The sequence below is a fragment of the Panthera pardus genome, unplaced genomic scaffold, assembly GCF_024362965.1.
Source record: "Panthera pardus isolate Hobbes unplaced genomic scaffold, ASM2436296v1 HiC_scaffold_8, whole genome shotgun sequence".
Lineage (NCBI taxonomy): Eukaryota > Metazoa > Chordata > Mammalia > Carnivora > Felidae > Panthera > Panthera pardus.
Window position 1 is genome coordinate 36577697 of NW_026527013.1, and position 21847 is coordinate 36599543.

The window sequence follows — 21847 nt, forward strand, 5'->3', positions numbered from 1 at the left end:
TTAAAATGCTAAGGAAATCTGCTAGGATAGTCTGTACACTAGCCAGGCATTCAATCGGGGGGGAGCTCATTTGGGGCCCAGATAAGAGGTTCAACTAATTTTACATGCGCCCCATACCAAGGTAATTTCACTCTGACTGGCAGAGTGAACTACGGAGGGTTAGCAACAGGCAATTTTCTGCACAGTATTATGATTTATAAATCATTTCTACCAGTTTGTCATCTCTTTTGTTTCTCGGGGCAATTCTAAAGGTTGGTCAAATACTTGTTACACCGATTTTATTGTATGTGTGTGTATCAGACTCCATCTCACAATGAGTAAATACTGAAACTTGATTTGGAATCAAAATCTTGGAAGATCAGTGTTTAGGGGTACTCATAAACCAACGAAAGATATTGCAAAAGGCATTTTATTATTTTTTTATTTTTGAAAGTTTATTTATTTGAGAGAGAGCGTGCATGCGCAAGTGAGTGGGGGAGGGGCAGAGAGGGAGAGAGAGAATCATAAACAGGCTCTGCACTCAGCACAGAGCCCGATGTGGGGCTCAATCCCACGAACCCGGAGACCATGACCTCAGCGGAAACCAAGAGTCAGACGCTCAACCGACTGAACCACCCAGGTGCCCCAAAAGGCATTTTAAACATCAACTTTACTGAGGTATAATTTACATACAATAAAATATTCCCACTTTAAGTGTTCAGTTCATCAGATGCTGACATATATTCACTTCTGTACTTATCAGCACAACCAAGACATAGAACATTTCTATCTCCTGAAAAGTTCCATTATGTTCCTGTGTACGATATCCTCCCTCTTGCTTCCTACCTCTGCCCCAGGCAAGCACTGCTCTGCTTTCTGTCACTAGATATTAGTGTGCTTTTTCTAGAATTTCATAGGAGTTGAATCCTATAGTCTAAATTTTGCATGCTTGGCTCCTTTCACTCAGCATGATATCTTTGAGATACATCCATATTGCTGCACATACTCGTAGTTTGTTCTTTTTTTAAATTATTTTGTTTTATTTTACGGTATTCTATTGTATGGCTAGACCCCAAATGGTTTATCCATTTACCTGCTGATGGGTATTTGGATTGTTTCCAGTTTAGAGCTACGAAAAAGGCAACCGTATCGACACTCCAGGGCAAATCTTTGCATGGACATATATTTTCATTTCTTTCCTGTAAATACCTTGGAGTGGACTGGCTGGGTCTTCTAATAAGGGCATTTTCAATTTTAGCAAAACTGAAAAGTGTGTTTTAAATGGCTTTGCCACTTTAAATCCCACCAGCAGTGTGTGAGAGTTCCGGTTGCTCCACATCCTCACCCACACTCGGTATTGTCAGTCTTTTAATTTCAGTCACTTTAATAGGTATTTGCTGGTATCTCATTGCGTTTTGAATTTGCATTTCCTTGATGCTAATAATATCGAGCATCTTCTCACATGCTTATTGCCCATTTGTATAACTTACACAAAGCACAATTTGAAAGATAAGAAATATAAGTACTTCTATCTCTTATGTGCAAGAACTTGCCTTATTTTAGAAGCGGTTTTGAAAAACGCAACCTGAAGAGGATATATATAAAATATTCAGACTATAAAGTTAAAATATATTTAGAGGCTACATTAAAACTAATGAAAACAATAACATGGTGGAAAAGATCCACATTTTATTAGCTTTGTATTCTATACCGCACATTCATCTAATGCTCTAAGAAACCAGGAAGCCTGAATTTGCAGAAAGGGGATGAGATTAAATTAACTTGATCTCAGCGAAGAAGGAAAAGGCTTGGCCTTCTTCACTTCTAATTATTCTCTCTTCTCTAGACTTCATTTTATAGACCATAGGTTCAATTATTCACAGTATCTTTTTATATCTAGTCTCATAAAACTGTAAGGTGAATCATTACAAAATTAATATTCAACAGGCTTTATATAACTCTGCTTAATGCAATGCATAACTCAGATTTTTATCACCCCAAGGCCTCTCAAGATCTATAAATGAAACCAACTTAATAAAAGACCATGTATTTTAACTCTAACATAACCTACACAACCTCAACACTACATAACCACTCAATGTAGACTAGACAACCAGACATGACAGAAATGGACTGTATATAGAAGGTCAACCTGTGCATGAAGATTCTTATGATGACAACCAAAATTTTGCTCTGACTCATTTGTTTAGAGGAACTCATGGCTCTAATGAAAAGGAGATTAATTTGCTTCCAGAGCATTCACACAGGAATCACTGTAGATTTTTTACACCATGTGACCCCAAAAAATTTTCTGATTCCTAAATAATTGTCCCCTCCTAGGAAGGACAAAAGCTAGTGAATGCATCTACCAAAATCCACCCTCTAATCTCTACCCAAATATATGTACATATTTCCAACCACGAAGGAAACTTAAAGATCATTCGGTCTGGGGGCACCTGGGTGGCTCAGTCAGTTAAGTGTCTGACTTCGGCTCAGGTCATGATCTCATGGTGCGTGAGTTCGAGCCCTGCATCGGGCTTTGTGCTGACAGCTCAGAGCCTGGAGACTGCTTCAGAGTCTGTGTCTCCCGTGCTCTCTCTGCCCCTTCCCCACTAGCATCCTATCTCTCTCTCTCTCTCTCTCTCAAAAATAAATACACATTTTTAAAAAAAGGTCATTCAGTCTAATGATCACATTTTACACAAACAAAAGGCAATCAAGACCCCGACAAGTGAAATTACCGGTTTGAAGTCAGACAACTAGTTGAGAGGAGCCGGGTGTTAAATTCAGATCTCGGACTCAGACTCCAGAGTCTTGTGATTTTTTTGCCCAAGACTTTTTTTTTTCTCCTGTTCTCAATAGTTATACAGGGTAGATGTAGACATTGCTATCCTTTCTGATCTATTTTAATGTCCTCGAATTAATAGATGCGAAAACTAAGGTTCACAACATGAGGAATCACGGCTCATCCAAGGTCGGGGAGAGAGTCAACGGCAAAGCTGAGACCAGTGACCACTCCTATGGTTTACAGCTTGATGCTCCTCTCTTCATGCCTGGCTGCCTTTCTTCTCTGGTGGGCAGGATGGTTTCCTGTCTTATCACCATTAAGTGGCCTTGGCGTGTTACAATCCATTCGCCACTTCCATAATGAGTAAGTTATGCCGAGATCATTTGAAAAGCCCACAGTCCTAGGTTGGTACCAAGGCTCTGGCAACATCTAACACACAGCTGTTGTGAGGATGCACATTCCATTTTGACAAAAGACACGTGCCTGGGTTTTGTCATGTTGGTCTGAGATAACGTAACGTGCGGAAAGAGGGACCAGCAGGGAAAGAGAGATTACTTCCCCAGACTCTCACATAAATGATTCTTTCTTTGCATAATGGAGCTCTAAATAAATAAAATACAAAATGAATGTTTACAACATTACAGTTGCTGCGAAAATGGCTATAGAGTTTTATGCCTATCTGTAACCTCTCCAGGGAAAACGGAAATCAACATGAGTTTTGTAATGGTGGGGAGGAGAAGGGACTATCATTTATTCCTTCATATGTCCAACAGAGCGAGGCCCCAGGGATGCAACACTGCTCAGAAGAGTAGTTTCTATCCTCCTGTGAAGTCTCCTGGGAAAGATAGACCATTAACAAGCATGTAATAGGTATGTATAGACACATAAGAAGACAGGGTTTAGGGGGCAAGTGGCCTGGCCTGAAGAATCCTCAGCGGTATGATCATGTTCAAGTGGAAAGGAGACATGATTCGGAGCCAGACCAAAGCGTGTTGGAATCCTGTTTCCTGCCACAGTAGGTGATCTTGAGCAAGTCATTTCCAACTTTCTACTCCGTTTCCTGATTTGTGAAACAAAGCTAATAACTCTTACCCTGTGGGAATTAGGTCAGATATTGAGTGAAAGTTTACCAAGTTCCCAGGGGAGCCTGGCCCAGAGTAGTGGTTCCATATATATTTGTCAAATGCATAAAAGCATCATTATGAAACATGCATTGGCTGTCTAATAGCAAAAGGGGCACCTGGGCAGACAGTGATAAAACACAGAGTAAGGAGACATGAGTCCTGTCTTATACCTAGGGAGACTGAGAGTATCTATTCTATTATACATAATACACACACATATGTGTGAGTGTGCCTGCGTGTAACAAATACAGAGCGAAGCCAGAAAGAAGCACATTTGACGTGGCTGAGTCAGGGAGCGCTGTACAATAGGACCGTCTAACAGAAACAGAACATGAGCCACAAAGGAGGGGCGTATAGGTAATTTTCAAACGTCAGTAGCCTCTTAATAAAAGTAAAAAGAAGCAGACAGAATCAAGTTTAGTAGCATATATGACCCCAAGATAGCCAAAATATGATCATTTCAACATGTGACCATTATGAGTTTATGAATGTGATATTTTGCACGTACAGAGTCTTTGAGCAGTCTTTGTATTTTATACTTCCATTACAGCTCACCTTGGCTTAGCCACCTTCCAGGTGCTCAGTACTGCACGTGGCAAATGGCGTCCATACTGGAGAGCGCAGTTTCAGAAATCTGGAGATGAGAGAGTTTGCTGAAGACAGAGGCTGCCAGGTGGGCTCATGGGGGAAGTGGGGCAGGAATGTGCCCCCTCCTGGCACAGAGACTTTGCTGCAGCACCTTATAGAAGCCTCCTTCTCCTGGCTCCTTTGGCCCCAGGGAGTCCCTAAATCTACTTCCTGCTATTGCAGGGACCGCACTCAGATTTGGTTCTTACTCTTTGCTGGTACCTTCAGACTCTCAGATTGTCCTTTCCTTCCTGGCACCCCCTTACCTGGCATACTGCTTAGGGTATGGGAAGCACATATATGTAACAGCAATTTCTTCTTTGCACAATATGGCTCTATACAGGTACATACAAATAAATACAATGCCAGGTAAAGACCTGAGATAGCCCAGCTCTGGCTCCCAGAGCCACGAGGCCTGCAGAGCCCCAGTTTTTCTCCAGCCATACAGAGTTACGAGCTAAGCAAATGCCAGAACCATTCCTAGCAGGAAACCAGTCTGTGCCTGGGCTCCAAGCAGGGGACAGGTGGGCACAGGGCCCGGCTGTGGGGAGTGCCATTTGGCAGAGAGATACTAGAGGAAAGGGGAGGAGACAATGGTCTGACTCCTTGTGTGCCCTTCATGGCCAAGTCTATTTTCTAAGGTGAGATGGAGTAGAGAGACCTTTTCCACTTGGCCAAGTATGGTGGTGACATGCATGACAAAAGAATCTGGAGGATGAACAAAGCACAAATGAAAAAGAAGTACATAAGAGGACAGAGGCAGAAGCCGAGAAACTAAGAGTCATCTTGCCCACTGTCCCCCAACAGCTGGTGTGCCCTCACCTAACAGTTCAAGTGTCCCCACCACCAGGGCCCATGATGGGTCGCAGTGGTGGCTGGACCTACATCAGCCTCCGTCTCCTTAGTCCTGTCTTTTTCCACAGCCCAGTGATTAACAGTACGACCACAAACTCAGGCAATCAACTACATAAGAGGAGTGGATTGGGTGAGGAGGCAGGACACACATTGTCCCCACACCTCTGCCCTGCCCCAACAGTAAAGTCACTACTGGTTTGAAAGAGGATGGAATTCAGAGGGGTTGCCAATCTTAGCTCAATAATATCTTTACCGGAATGTAAGTCCCAGTGCAGAAGGAGCAAACCCTCTGACACACTCAACTTTCAGCAAGCGGGAATGGGACCCTGGTGTGCCTCGATCTTGCAAATTTTGCAAAGTCTTGAGAAGGGATTTTATGGGACATTTTCCAGTTTTAAAATGGTTGGACCTATGTCAACAAAATTTTACACACTGTACGGGGCCACACTGTGTGAGCCAAAGAAAACTGACCACAAGGCTGCCAGCTTGAGATTTCTCCTCTAGTTCAAAGAGATATGGTCATGGTCCTGTTCCACCATCAGGCCATTTGTAGCTTCTCAGCTCAATTTTGTTCTGAGGCTTAATTCCGATCAGGCAGATGAAGGGCTGAGCATAGTTTCTGGCACATAGTGAAGGCAGTTAATAACTGATGTCCGCTAGCTCTAAAGAACCTCTGAGATTTAATTCTAACCATTATATAGGGATCAAATCACAGGATGTCCCCAGAGACAAAACATCTGAAAGAGGGCTCCTCTCTCTCAAACGATTCCCTATCTCTTCATTTCTGTTTCATGGCTTAGATTTACGCCACTTTCATTTTACTTTGTCGATTCATGAAACTCAATTTGTTGCACAAAGGAAGTAAGAAAGAAAAAAGGTCAGCCCAGGTGAAAGTCTAAGCTGGTGTAAGTTTTCTAGAAAGTAGTTTGGCAATGCCTAGCAAATAAAAGGCTGAAAAAAAAATCGTATGCCTTTTGACTCAGCGATTCCAGTTTAAGGAATTCAGCCTAAGTAAAAAATGATGGTTTTTCATAAAGATTTAATTCCAAGAATTCTTATGACCGTGTAATCTACAACAGAAGCAATTAAGGAAATTAAACACCCATGAATAGGGAATTTGTAGCAAAAGTTATGATACACGAAAGCATTTAACACAGCCACCCGCGTGACTTTCAGAGCACTTACTGCGTTCACAGTGTGTCCCCTGCAATAAACGCCATGAAAGCAGAGTCTCTGGCCATCTCATTCACCACTGTCTACACTACTTTCCATGAGCTGGCACATAACAGACACCCATAAATATTTAAATACATACAAGGTAGCTTATGTAGTATGATTCTGTTTTTGTTAAAAAAAAAAAAAAAAGACATGTATTTCTGGAAGTATGTTATTACTATTTTTCCCTAGAGCAGAACTCAGCAAACTACAGTCCCTGGACTAGTGGCCAGTTTTTGTAAATAAAGTTTTATTGGAACACAGCCATGTTCATTCTTTTACACGTTATCTATGGCTACTTTTGCACTAGAATGCAGAGTTGAGTTGTTGCAACAGAGACTGCATGGCCAAAAAAAGTTGAAAATACTCACTATTTGGCCCTTTAAAGAAAAAGTTTGCTGACCCTTGGTCTAGATGGTAGTTCTTTCTGAGTGGTCTTACATATATGTATGTGTGTATCTGTGTGTGTGTCTGTCTGTATACATGTGTGCATGCATATACGTATAAGTGCAATTTTTTTACACTGAACACAAATTATATTTGTAACCAAACAAAAATCAGAATTATTTTTACAAAAGAAAGGAAGGATTGCCAGAAAGGAGGAAGGAGGGAATGAAGGGGAGTAGGAGGGAGGGAAGGAATTGCTTATCCATATTTATCACTATAAAAAAATTTCCACAGGGGTGCCGGGGTGGCTCAGTCGGTTGAGAGTCTGACTCTTGACTTCAGCTCACGTCATGGTCTCACGGTTTGTGGGATCGAGCCTTGCATCAGGTTCTGTGCTGACAGCATGGAGCCTGCTTGAGATTCTCTCTCCTTTTCTCTGCCCCTGCCCTGCTCATTGTCTCTCTCTCTCTCTCTCTCTCTCTCTCTCTCTCTCTCTCTCTCTCTTTTTCAAAATAAATAAGTAAACATTTTAAAAAAAGAGAAAGAGGGGCACCTGGGTCACTCAGTCGGTTAAGTGTCCGACTCTTCATTTCAGCTCAGCTCAGGTTCATGGGATTGAGCCTGGAATTAGGCTCCATACTGACAGTGCACAGCCTGCTTGAGACTCTCTCTCTCTCTGCCCCTTCCCCACTCTCTCTCTCTCCCTCTCTTTCTCCAAATAAACTGAAAACAAAACTACTTTAAAAAAGGAAAAAGAAAAATGTCCACAATAAGTGAAAAATGTTAAATGTGGTATGAAGTATGGTTACATTTTTGTAATGATTGGGTAAATCACTGAAAGAGAAATGCAAAAAAAGGTTTAGGTTAACTGTATTGAGGCAAGGGAAATATAATAATGGCTTTTGTTTCCTATTTTCCTCTTTGTTACATTTTCTAAATTTTCCAGCATAAACATGCTTTACTTACACAATAAAAAACAGAAGATAAGTGATGTTGAAAGGAAAGACAGCAAAAATAAAGTTCCAGTCTACATAAATAGCAGCAGCCTGTTTCCCAGGCTTCACCAGGCAAGGGGACATCTTCTTGGTGTCACAGGGTGCACCCCTTTCAGCACACTCCCTATTATTATCGCATTCCAGTAAAACCAAAACATGGCCAAGGCGGAGAGGGTAGTACCCAGGGCCACGTTTCTTAAAAAAGTATTAATGTTGGTCCCCACTGTGACCTAGATAGTTTCTCTTTACATTAAAATTTTTTTTCAATAATCCACTTCATTCCTTCCAAAGCACAGTGCACCATTTCTATCTAGATTACAAAATGTGTTCAGGGAAGAGGTTTTCTGACTTAGTAGTCGGACACTTGTAGGGTCTCCCACCTCGATCACATTGCCCTGGTTTTAGTCTTAGCCAAGATGGACATTTCTGGTAATGCTGACAGCTCCCACTTCATTCATCAAATGTGTACCTCTCTGCTTTTCTGCCTCCAAAGCAGGTAGCAGAAGGTAACGTCCCTGGGGACAACCTCCAACAATGAGGGATCAGTGGATAAATGCCCCAGTTTCTGGGTCCCAGCATCCCGGCAGAGATGAACACCAGTTGCCCAGAGAGACCATCTTTCTTGGCTCTTTCTCCTTCCCTTCTTCCCCTCTTCCTTCTCTCCCTCTTCCTGGAAATCTCCTCCCAAATTAACTTCCTGCACCCAAAATCTTGTTTCAGATTCTGCTTCAGAGGAACTCAAACTAAGAGAGCTCATAAGCAAATATAAAACCAATAAAAAGAATTATACCACAGAGCCCCAGAAAGCTCTCAAAGATGGTGTGAAACAGAGTTCATCCGTTTCTAGAATACATTCCCTCATTGTACATCTATTTAGTAGGCTTCTACATTGGGCCACACATACACTAGGTGCAAAATGAACTGCAGAAACACAGTCTATACCCGTGGAAGACACAAGACGCTTCAACAGTCACCAAGCCCACTATACTATGAGAGTATAGGAAAATATAAGAAAGATTAATGTTGGGGAGGAAAAATAATCTTCCTCTTTCTGAATTTTTAGCAGAGACCCCTGTAATGAAAGATTAACAGGAGAAAAACCAGCAGAATTTATTAACAGGTATACCTCAGGCAAACACGGGAGGTACCCAGGGAAAAACGAGTCACTCAAAGAAGTAGCTTAGAATTCAGGCTTAGATATCATCTTAGCAGGGAAAGGGGCAGAGCATGGAGGCTCCTCCAGGAACAGCAAATAATTTGTAGGAAACATGAATGGGTGCTTAGAAGGTATGAGGTAGTCTCACGAGGAGGTATGAGAGTTTGTGACAAAGTCTATATGGGTGTGGTGTTGACCTCCAGTCTCCTCTGCATTCTCTGCAGTGGTGAAGACCATCTTCCCTGGTTGGTGAAACTCCCAGGGAAGCATCTATGCCAGCTAAAAATTTTCAAGAGAACTTGTCTTAAGGCAGGTAAGGGCAGTTCAGAGAAAGCCTCTCCCTGTATCCACTGCCTTACAATTATCTACAGCTCAAAAATAATTAATATACCAAAGCAGCATATTTTGGGGTGGCATATTCTGCAGGCCTTCACTAACCTAGTCTGAGATGATTCAGCATGAGGTTTTTGAGAGGACACCGTGTAAACGGGGCCCTAACAGTGGAGTTAGACAAAGAGAGGGAAAAGGCTTTGATCCTCGCTGTTTGCGAAGACAGAACAAGGAATGTGGAGATGTGTTCGGCTGGCAAACCACGGTAAAGGTTTGAAGATTTCAAAAAATACATGTTCAGCAAACACTCTCTCCTTTCATCTCATATGAGTTAAATATCCCCAGAAGTGAGCAGGTGCTTGGACACCTTCAGGGTGTTGATTACTGAGAAGACCAAAGCTGGCCATAAAGATTTAAACATGGCTCCGAGAAACATCCTTGCTATCAGAGGCTGATAGAATCTGTTCTTGTTAACCAGGGACAGTGTGGCTCTTCTACTCGGTGGCAAAAGCACTCTAACTTGTTTCAAAGACCCACAGCTTTGGTTTCACAAGGATGCCACTTGAAATTGGTTTAAAGAGTGCCTGCCTATTGGTTCCCCCAAAGTAGCCTCAGAGAATCAGAACCTTAGAAACCTTGAGGGCATGCGCACTCCCCGAGAATCTGAATCAGCTCAATTCCTCCCAAATGCATGCACTTTTGCACAATGCTGTGTATGCAAAGTAAAGGCAATAAATACAGTTTCAGGGCTTCTGTTTATGATTGATCGCCTTTTTTTCTTGTAGCAATCTTGTAAGTTTGACTTATTTTTATTATTCTCACTGCATACTAATACTTCAAACATTTTACTAAATTATGGTTCTCTGGTTCCTACTTCAGAATAGTTTAACTGATTTAATGAGCTCTATCTAATTATTGCATTTCACCTTTCATATGAGAGTGCAGGAGTGTTTTGGCTGAAATAGTTGGTAATAGCTCAAACACTCCGAAAGGAAGAAAATGAGCACGGGTAATGCAGGTCTCAAAACAGTTCATTTTATGCCAGACATAATTCTTATGAACATACATATATATGTATACAGGTATATTTATACCTTCATTAATTAATTCATTCATACGTTCACTATCTATGCACCCAGCATTGCTAAAGACACCAGATCAGCTTAAAGCAGCCTTTTTTTAAAATGTTTATTTATTTTTGACAGAGAGAGAGACAGAGCATGAATGGGGGAGGGGCAGAGAAAGAGGGAGACACAGAATCCGAAGCAGGCCCCAGGCTCTGAGCTGTCAGCACAGAGCCTGACGCGGGGCTCGAACTCACAGACCGCGAGATCGTGACCTGAGCTGAAGTCGGACACTCAGCCGCCTGAGCCACCCAGGTGCCCCGACACCAGATCAGCTTAAAAGGCGCTTTCTTAGGTTTGCATCCCTCTACTGGGGGCACAGAACACAGTAGTTAGGGACTCTTGAGTTAGACTGTCTATAGTTACCTCCTGGCTTCACCATTTCTTAGCTATAAGATCTTGGACAAGCCAGTTAACCAATGCGTGCCTCAGTTTCCCCTTCTGTACAACGGGGGACATTACAGCAGCTACCACCACAGGACTTTTGTGAACATGAAATGAATCAGTACATACAAACCAGGTAGGAGTGCCTGGAGCTGAATAAGCACTATAATTGTTGCCTTTTTTTTTTTGTTACTATTGTAGTGTGTCTCATCTACAACACTCACAGAGATCCCAGTCATCAATTTCTATCTACATACTTATCTATTTAGTTAATGAGTTGTCTATTATTGTTTGTTTGTTTGCCTCCTTCATCAAATTATAGGATCCATGGAGACTGACACTAAATTCCCTGTGCCCGGCATTGTGCCCAGTAAGTGCTTTGTTGATTGCTTGAACGAATGAATAAATGATTCTCTTTCGGGACATATGACCCTGTCACGCTAGACAAGACTTTCACTTCAGAGATTTCCAAGGCAGGCACATGTCTATCAAATGCCATTTGTTGGAAATTCCATACAGTTTTCTATCCAGATGGTACCAGTGACAAAGGAAAGCATTCTGGCATGAGGGAAAGTTATGATGCCAGATGACGAGCCAATTCACTGTATTATTCATCATCAAATGTTGTCGGCCAGGAAACTGTTGTCAGCTGAGCTCCACAGTGGTCAAGTGAAGAGGCTGAATTTTAACAGAAGCTGGGATTATCATTAGAGACAGAGGGTTCTGTGCTAGGAAAATGGGGCTTAAACAGTAAGAAGCTTCTCAGTCTTGTCTTGGCTTTGCAACCTTGGGCAGGTCACTTCACCTCTCTGGGCCTTGCAGCTTACTGTTTCTATAAATGAAGGACACAAATTGTCATCAGTAATTCCTAACCCTGGTTGTGCACCAGAATCTTCTGGAAAGCTAAATCCTCTAGGCCAGCAGTCAACCAACTTTTTCTATAAAGGGCCAGAGAACAAATATCTTAGCCTGTGCAGGCTGTATATGATCTCTGTTCCAAGGGCTCATACTCAGTTCCCCCATTGTGTAGTCAAAGCAGCCATACATGATGTATATGCAAATGAGCATGGCTGGATATGGCCAGCTTGCCTGGGGGTCACGGTTTGAGGACTCCCACTGTAGGCCACGTGTGGCTTCCGTAGGGTAAGAACCAATTCTCTGCATATTTACAAAAGCTCTTCCCAATGACCTAGAAGGGAACCATCGGATTAGATGGCAAAAAGGCCCCTTCCAGCTCCTACTGGGGGCTGTGATTCTACATTTCTTAACTCACTGTGAGAAGTAGCTATTCTAAGTCAACGCTATTTAGACAGTAATTTTAATATTCCTTCAAACGCATCACATTTGGGTATTAGCCTCCTACATATGAAGTTTTTACTCTTTCAAAATTCAATTCTCTTCTAGGAGAAGACTGAACAGTTCTTTTCATCGTGTTTAGATCTTAAAGCACTTCTTCCTGTGCGTGATATCCCTTGTCAGTTCTTTGTAAGGGACAATTCTACTGCTAACTTGCAAATGAGAAATTTAATATTATCCCTTCTGGGCACTAAAGTGATACAATACAGGTGAGCCTTCACTTTAAGAAAGGATAATACATAATAATGTGAAATTATGAAACAATTCGGTTGAGAAGCATTTATAGTGTTTGCGCTATAATTCCTTTGTATAGAGAATTCCTTTCTGCTGAGGTCATGGCTGTCGCATGGCAATACCTTCTGGTTTTCTAGGGATAGTGTCAGTTTTCACCTGTTGTCTCTTACTCACATAGCACTCATTTTCATCTCTAACATGTCTCAACTGGATGATAAATTGAACGGTCATCCTTGGTGGTGACCTTGAAGGAAAATAGAATAATTGATCCATTTATTTTATGGTTACTAAGAAGCAAACACTGCTCTGAGGGCTTTATCTATATTATCCCAATTGATCACTACAATATTTTGCTGATGGCTGATGATCTGAGGTTGGGTTTTTCCAAAAGCAGACCCCGAGACAAGGAAGTGGGGATAAGTAGTTTTTGGGGGGGGGGGACAAGTTCCCAGAAGCACAGAGAGGGGAGTGAGGGAGAGAGGCAGGAAAAGGAAGGAAGCCAGTACACAGAGCATTTCGAGTTGGTCATGGCTGTGAATAAGCAGGGCTCAAAATCTCTGGGAACTTTCTGAGAGGCTCTGTGAGCATGCCTCCGACTTCTCCCTCAATGGAACAAGGAAGCAGCAGTTTTATCTCATAGCTCCCATCCCGTGTTGGTTGAGGGTCATGCCTGGAGATATTCACTCTCCCTCCTGCATATGTGGCCTGTCCACAGTTACAGGAGCACATTCCTATGACTAGAGAATGACTTTCCTCAGATGAAAGACACAAAGAGCTTTGTCAGTGTGTGTGCCCCGGAGCACCAATGGCATCTGCTACCAGGACACTGAAGCTTAGAGACATTAGGTCACGTGCCCAAAGCAACCTAACTGGTAGATGCCAGAGACAGAATCTTGACCCATGCAATCTGGCTCTGGAGGGTTTACCCTTAACCATAGCAAATGACCTCTGTGTGTCTATCCCTGAGTCAATTATGCATCACCCAATATCTACCCAGGGGTCTTGTATCTGGTCTGAGTGGCCCTTGCAATGGCTCACAAAGTTTGCGCAGAGCGAGGTGCTGTTGCCTCTGTCACAGCCACAGGCTGAGGTACTCATGACCATGGATCCCCCTTGGCCTCTCAGGGTACTGTCAGGCAAAGTCTACTTCCTCCCTCCAACTGTACTATTCTGAGGCATGGTAAATTCTTCTTCAAGGACATCCCTGTGAGATCAAGTGATCAGCTTGTCACAAAGCCATGGCCAGCTTGTTTGTATTCACCTTCTCTCCTTCCCTGCCTCACCCCTGGTCCCTGGGATTGAACTCTCCAATAAAGTGTCAGCACTTAAGTTTTTACTTTGTAACTGAGCACAATCTACCTGCAGTAAGTTTTGACAAACACAAACATCTAAGTAGCCCACACCTGCATCCAGATCTAGAACATGTCCATCAGCCCAGAAAGTTCCTCTGGCCCCTTCCTGGTCATTCCATTCTTCTTACTCCTATGCAACCACTATTCTGATGTCTTTCAACATTACAGAGTGACCCCTCCCATACCATGAGGCTTCTGAGGGAACAAGATTGTATCTATAAATTCCTCTTGAAAAACCAAAATTGAGCCAGAATCTGATCAAACCCCTACATCCAATAACCAATGAGCAATTAACAGAAGAACCCAGTGAATTATACTACAGTGATGATATCAGCAAAATCCAGACAGTGAGCAACTCTACAGGTCAAATAACTCACTTTCTTCAACATATAAATTGCAAGGGGAAAACAAAAGAGATAGAGGGGAAACTGACAGATCAAAGAAGGCCCAGGGCGCCTGGGTGGCTTTGTCGATTGAGCATCTGACTTCGGCTCAGGTCATGATCTCACGGTTCGTGGATTCGAGCCCTGCATCAGGCTCTGTGCTGACAGCTGAGAGCCTGGAGGCGGCTTCAGATTCTGTGTCCCTTTCTCTCTCTGCCCCTCCCCTGCTCGTGCTCTGTCTCACTCTGTCTCTCAAAAATCAATAAATGTAAAATTTAAAAAAATTAAAAAAAAAAAAGAAGGCCCTACAGACATAACCAATCTCAACGGACTGATGCTACTTGGATCTGGATTCAAACAATCCACAAAAAAATTATATATCATCCATGAGGCAAACATAAAGGGAAACATTGATTGGATGTATGACACCATTAAGAAATTATTGTTAAACTTAAAGATGTGACATTGGCATTGTGGAAGAAGAGACCTTACCCTCTAGAGATACTCACTAAAATATTTACAAAATAAATGACCTTCTATCTGAGGTTTGCTTCAAAATAACAATGAGGGGGGAATGGAAATACTGAGACAGCACAGTTGATCATGAGATAAAGTTGGAGCTGGGTGACTGGGTACAGGGATGCCCATCATGTATATTTTGTCTTTTGTATATGGATTTTGTTGTTCACAGATGAAGATATATGGATTTTGTATTTAGGCGTTTCCATAATTCAAAGTTAAACAGATAAACAGAAAGGCAGAGAATTCTGTTAAAAAGCAAAACCTGATGTAGAATTCCAGGCTTGAAAAGAGGTTTTTAAATTGCTACTTCCCAGGAAAAGTGAAAGTTAAGGACCTAGAACGTGCCTTACTGGCCTTCACCCCTCTCCCCTGCAGTCGTGGATGCAGTGTGAATCACGCTGGTGGGGCAGAAAGAATCTGGGCTTTGGGGCCAGTGAGACAGGGACTAGAGCCCTGGCTCTGCATCGCGGCAAGTCACATAGGACGTCTGATCTCAACTTGCCCCATCTCTGGCATGAGACTAATACTACCTTGAGCACTAATTAAGAGACCCAGCACCTGAGTGGCGAGCATTGTGGTCTGGACCCAAATCCATCTAACTCCAGAACCCATGCTTGGAACCACCATGCTGCACCATCCTCACTAATGAGATCTCACTGTTTGCCAGTTGACTTTGGAAACTCATAGCCAGACGTTCACTGTAAACAGTAGGGCACGTGGTCCCTAAATCAAACTCTCATTCTTTGACTCCCAGTTTTATCATTAAAAATGTGGCCGTGGGCAAGTCACTTGACTTCTTAAGCCTCAGGGTTTTCTTCCACAAAATGGGGGTAATCACAGTAAGTGCCCAGGGGTTTTAGTAGGAATAAAAACAATAATATAAGCACAATGGCCACCTGGTATTTTCGCCTGCCCAGTATCCATGCTGTCCTGATGCTCTTTACAGGAAATTAGTCTCTCCCAGTCGATGGCATGTGAGCTGGAATGAGACTACTCTCAGCTCCAGGGGGAGAATATGACTGGTCTCTCAGAGCACCACACTCTCCTGGCCATGACTGGCTTAGACATGGGTATGGGATTCACACTGCGTCAATGGGATCCCAGCGTGGGACTTACTGCTGCCACTACTGAAGTCCCCCATCATCCGCATTTGCTTTCTGAGGTTTCAGTTACCTGCACTCAGCCTTGGTCCTGAAGTGGATGATCTTCTTGACGTATTGTCGGAAAGTCAACAGTAACCGAAACCTATGGGGTTAGGGTTAAGGTAAGGGTTAGGGGTTAGGGGTTAGGGGTTAGGGTTAGAAGTTAGGGTTAGGGTAGTGCCTCCGTCACTCACTCAAACCTGAGCTCATTGCGTAGGCATCTTACCCACTCCCGCCATCACCAGGAGAGTGAGTACAGTACAATAAAATGTTTTGGGAGAATGACCACATTCCCATAACCTTTTTTAGAGTATATTTTTGTAGTCGTTCTATTTTATCATTGCTGCCGTTAGTCCCTTACTATGTCTAATTTGTACATTAAACTTTATCCTAGTGAGGTATGTACTAAAAAAAGCATAGAGGATGCGCATTTGCTACTGTCCCACTAGAGATCCTGGGACGTATCACTCGCAGTTAAGGGAGGGATGCTGACAAAATGGGACCACAGCACAAAGAGAGCCCACAGGTGGAAGAAGTACAACCAAAGGATGCACGTACCAAGGCCTGAAGCTGTTTCTGCCAGTGCCAGCCACACCAGTAAATAAGTTACCTTCCTAGCCTATGCCATTCTATGCTGATTACTAGAGCGTCTGCCAAAGAGCAAACACTTAAATGTTAGATCCCATTATTGCTAATATGAAAATAGGCAAAATTTCTCATGCTGCTCTTTCTTTTCTTGCTTTGCTTGGATTATTTGTTTTAAAGTCTTTTTTTTTTTTTTTTTTTTTTACCTACAGGTAATTTCGAATAGATGCAAAAGCAGCGAAGAACGTATAACGAACCCCCATGAACTTCAACAATTATTGACTCATGGATAGCCTTGTTTTGTCTGTACTCCATCCACATCCCCTTCCCATCTTATTTTGCGGCAGATTTCCGGTATAAACCTTTTCATTCATATTTTTTTCCAGATCCTTTTATAATGTTTCCTTTTGTAGTGCACACTGTTGGTGGCCTGCCCATCATCCATTTCCTCAGTCGTAACCTCCAAGGTTTGTTCTTTTTTTTCTCAACCCCTTCCTCTACACAGCTAGAGATACAGGCCTTACTCAAGCCCCTGTGGTGCACCCGTTTGCCTTAGGGATAATTTCATTTTCCTTGTCAGTGCCCGGGTCAGGAATGTGAGTCAAAATTTGCTACTGAAACATGAAGGGAAGACTGCTGGGGAAGCAAGATACGTCTGGGAAATTTTAGGCCCTCCCAAGGCAGCTCAGAAAAAAATGGTCTCTCTTTTCCCTATGAATGTTGTCCTGTCTGGACATGATGCTCAGATCTGGAACACTCCTATCTGCGACTGGCTTGAAGAGTAAGCTCATATCAGGTATGGCAGAGGACAGGGAGAAGCACATTGACGCCTTAATGATATTATTGAGCTGCTAAATATGCAACACAAAAACTGTGCCCTACCTCTGAACTTGATGTTCTGAGAGTTACAAATTTGTTTCACTGTTTAAGCCCATGTGTGCCCGGGTTGCTCCTATTTGCTGCTGGAAGCACTTAACTTTCCATCGATACAGACCTATGACCTACACAGTCTGGGTTCTGAAGGCCGAGGAAGGTATCAGTTTAGGATGGTGTGGCAAAGGGAATCTAAAAGAGATTGGCTTAATCCAGAAAGAAGTTGATTTCTTTCTTGATTTCTTCCTCATAGATGAATTTGCGTAGGTGGTCCCGGCTAAGGTGGCCCTACAATCATCAGAACCACGTTTTTTCTGCCATCCCTAGCCCACAGCTTCCATCTCATCTCAGCCAGCTGCTCAGGAAGAAGACGGCCACCAGCCACTGTGAAGAAGGCAGAGATGATACAGACACTCGACGCCTTTAAAGATACAACCCCCAAATGAATCGCACAAGTCACATCTCACTGGCCAGAACATAGTCACATGGCAACAACCAGCTGCATGGAAGGCTGAGAAATGTAAACAGGATTCTGAGTGGCCATATGTCCAGTTCTATTACTACTTAAAAAAAAAAAAAAAAAAAAAGGAAAAGGAATTACTGGGGCACAGACAGCAGCCTCTGTTACAGAAACAGGGAGGGTTAATTGATTTGGTTCAACTGACAATTTTTAATTAAAACAACTTCAGAATGTAAACAGGATTTAAAAGACACGTTCTTGATCACTCCTCCAAATGACATAACAGAATCTATTTACTTCATCCATTTCATTTCTTCTTTTTAGGTTGAGCTCAGAAGGATTCCAACAATCAGTAATCCTATGCCGGTCCAGTTTATTACCTTGTACACATGAAATTAATAACTAAACACTGCCAACTTCCCTTAATTCCAAATGTCTTTTCCTCAATTAGACTGCATAACTGTGGTTTAATTATATTCTGCTTGATAGTCACCAGAATCCCATAACAAGCTCTTATTTCACAATCTTGTTATTAATCAGAGTAATCCAATTTATGGAAAAGTAAAGACAGACAAACCGAACAAAATGACAGGGCTGGCAAGAAGCACAGTATTCTGCAGCCGGGCTGCAGCAGCTGTCAATAAAGTGTATATAGTTAAGATATAAGCGAGACTTTGATTCCGGGGCAGCAGGCTTTAAATGATGCATGAGAAGCCACCAAAGCAAATCCCTTTCTCCATGGTCCCCTCCGGGTCAAGCACCATGTTTCAATTATAATTTCACCAAATTGCTGTGATGCAGCAAATGTTTCAGATTAATAGCAGTACAGCACAGCTCTCTGTGGGATGGAATCAGAAAATCTTGTTCAGAGGTTTGCTGAAATATACCCCAAGACGCTCAGCTGCAAAACACATTAAAGACTCCAAATGATGGGAATATTTCTGATGTGTATTCCCCAAAGAAGTTACTTTTGCAGAAAACAAGTTTATCATTTGTGGTAGCAAATAAAATTTCTCCACACGGCCAAAGAGGCTTCTTGCAATTACATCAGGAAGGCACCACCACGCGGCTCATTATGGAAATCATATTTACATTAGTAGGGGAGGCTATTGTTTTGCCAAGATGTGTCTCTTTCTCCAGCATGCTCCTAAAGAGCTTGTAAGAAATACTAAATCATTTGGTTTGGCTTTTCATTTCAAATGACGCTATTCCTTGGAAAAAGATTTGTATAGATAGACATTATTTTGAAAATTCTACCTCAAATTACCAGCCAAGGTTTAAGATGATGTTTACTAGGAACTTGCCATGGGTCAGAAGGCCACTGCATTACCATACCAGACACATCAGGAATAGAGACCGCCAAATGGACTGCAAGTTTTGCCCATACTCGTTAGTGGCTGTATTCGCATTTTCAAGCCTTGAAGGGAGTCTTTGGGAAATTGTATTTTTGGCTAATGTCCTTTGCATACATTATCTCAAAAATAGGAGCAATTTGGGATCTGACTTCTTTATTGAGGGATTGTTCTCACTAACACCATTGCTTATGGTTCTAAGTAAAGGAGAAAGGATGCTCCCTAAAAGAGACGAAGGCTGGAGGAAAAAACTTGGGACTCTCTCTCCAGGAGTAATTTACCTAGTAAGAATGGGAGAAGACCAACCATTAATATACAGCCTCAGCTCTCTTTCACCTTTTCCACTCCTAAACTGCATACTGACAACAAGTGTGCATATTCTCCCTCCCTGTCCTACTCTTGGACTTGACAGGGGTGAGGCAAGTTCCAATATTCAATCGGACTAGTTGGGTAAGAGTCCACTATACCACCTCAACTCTTCCCAAATTTGGGCTCCAAAGCCCAGGTATGGGAATGGAATATAATGTAGACCATTTTGGTTCAAGTCTACAACGTGGCTTCATTGCCAGTAAAGCTCGTATCTTGATCCCCACCTCACTCCTCCTTCTGAACTTGGAGGGATTGAAATATGATAATCTCTTGAAAACCCCACACCTGGTATGGCTTTCACAGAGTCATCTTGCATGTGACCCTAATTTGCATCCCCAGCCATATCTGTCTTTTTCTCTAGAGTCACCTCAGTACATATATTTCCATTTCTCCAAAACTCTTCTGTTTTTGTGTCTGTTGGAAACTCAACTGATGGTTTGTAATCCAGCTGCACGGGCATGTGGAGTATTTTTTAATAATGAGTTTGAAAACTTGTGTAATTTATGACAATTTGATACTGCTGAATGTGACATGAAAATTTAGGGGAAAAAGAAGATGAACTCTAGGCAAGAGATTTGAAGGAGTTATCCAACACAACGTTTAGTCAAAAGGGAGAAAACCTATTCAGTTCAACAAAGAGAAGGCTGCTCTTTCCATTGACACCCACAGCAAAATATTATTGATCTTTCAAGCCTGAGCCCTTAGGCCAGCTTCTCTCCCTAGGCTTTTCCCATCCTGCCATATAACTTCTCTTCTTTGTTTCCAACCTTTCACTTGGGTCACTCCAGTCTTCTTCCAATATGCAAATGCTAAAGACCACCGGTAATTTATATAATGGTCAGAATTACCTTCTCTCCTCTCGCTTTCTCATGTTTAGTGTGGTCTTGGCTCATGTACCTGCTAGGGACTACTATGTACATGTGACAGAACCCTGAACCAGCAAACCGAAGTTAATATGAAAGGAAGAAAGAAACATGGTTCCTGGTAATTCATCTCAGCGTTTCTGACGCCAAAGCTACAAGTTTAAATGCTACACACGTGATTACAACGGCAAATGTTCAACATAGCAAAAACCAAAGATTTACAACTGGAAGATATATTCTAATACCATATAGTTCCATTGTCTTCAACACCAGAACACTGCTGCAGGTCTCATGTGCTATTTTTTTTATGCAGGGATTTGCCATTTTGGCACATTAAGCATATGCCACTGAAGAGGCCACAGTGAACAAGACACAAAGGGTTCTTGCCTTCACAGAGGCTACTATCTCATGGGGCAGATGGGTTGTTTCAGAAGCACATGAGCCAGGAATGGTATGCTATGAATGGAGAAAGAAGGGGTAGTAGGAAATCCCACAGCAGAAGCAATTCATCCAGTCTAAGGGTTGGAAAGGTTTTGTGAAGAAAGTGGCTTTTTAGTTTAGACCAAAAGAATGTGTTTGAATGAAAGAGCAAACATCTGGGTGCTAGAAGATAAATTCAAGTTACAGGACTGCCTTACAACAGCTGGGTGACCTTGGGCATGTACCCTTTCTTCTTAGGCTATAGCTCCTGATCCATAAAATAAGTTAGGGTTTGGAGAACTTAATCTGGAAGGTTCCTTCCATCCAGGAAGGAAAAATTTTTTTTATGTTTATTTATTTTTGAGACAGAGTGAGAGCAGGGGAGGGGCAGAGAGAGAGGGAGACACAGAATCTGAAGCAGGCTCCAAGCTCTCAGCTGTCAGCACGGAGCCCGATGCAGGGTCTCAAACTCACAAATGGTGAGATCATGACCTGAGCTGAAGTCGGACTCTTAACTGACTGAGCCACCCAGGTGCCCTGGCAGGTTCCTTCCATCTTTATAAATCCTGAGAGAGACTGCCAGTCATTTTAGTCCATCTTCAGTCCATCCTTTACAACAAAAAGCAACTAACACAAATAAGAGAAAATCAAAGAAATGTCAGTAGGGAGGTTATAATGGTGAAATTGGGAAAACGAATAAGCTGGACCATCATAGGTTCAAATCCCAGTTCTTCCCTTTACTAACTGGGTGATTCTGAGAACATTGCCTAACTTCTCAGGGACTCAGCTTCCTAATCTGTAATATGGGGCGAGACTATTACAGTTGACTGTTGAACAACGCAGGGTTAGGGGCGCCAATCCCACCTCACACATTTGAAAATCTACAGATAACTTTAGACTCTCCCAAAACTTAACTACTAGTAGCCTACTGGTGAGCAGAAGACTTTCTGATAATATAAAAGCAGTTGAGTA

General features: G+C 42.4%; 1 protein-coding gene and 1 long non-coding RNA gene across 9 annotated transcripts in view; one reads left to right on the forward strand and one right to left on the reverse strand.

Moving 5' to 3' along the window:
• The window catches only part of FRMD4B (FERM domain containing 4B), a 318608-nt gene that overhangs the window by 230300 nt on the left and 66461 nt on the right, over positions 1-21847 (reverse strand). The gene's annotated exons all lie outside the window — the stretch shown is intronic.
• LOC109279026 (uncharacterized) overlaps positions 1-21847 on the forward strand; it is a 64184-nt gene that overhangs the window by 29813 nt on the left and 12524 nt on the right. The window contains exons 2-3 of one of the 2 annotated variants that reach the window (XR_008420656.1): positions 9351-9439; positions 20470-20576. This is a non-coding gene — a long non-coding RNA (uncharacterized LOC109279026). The remainder of the gene's footprint in view (positions 1-9350; positions 9440-20469; positions 20577-21847) is intronic. The other variant, XR_002085961.2, reaches the window with a different exon arrangement.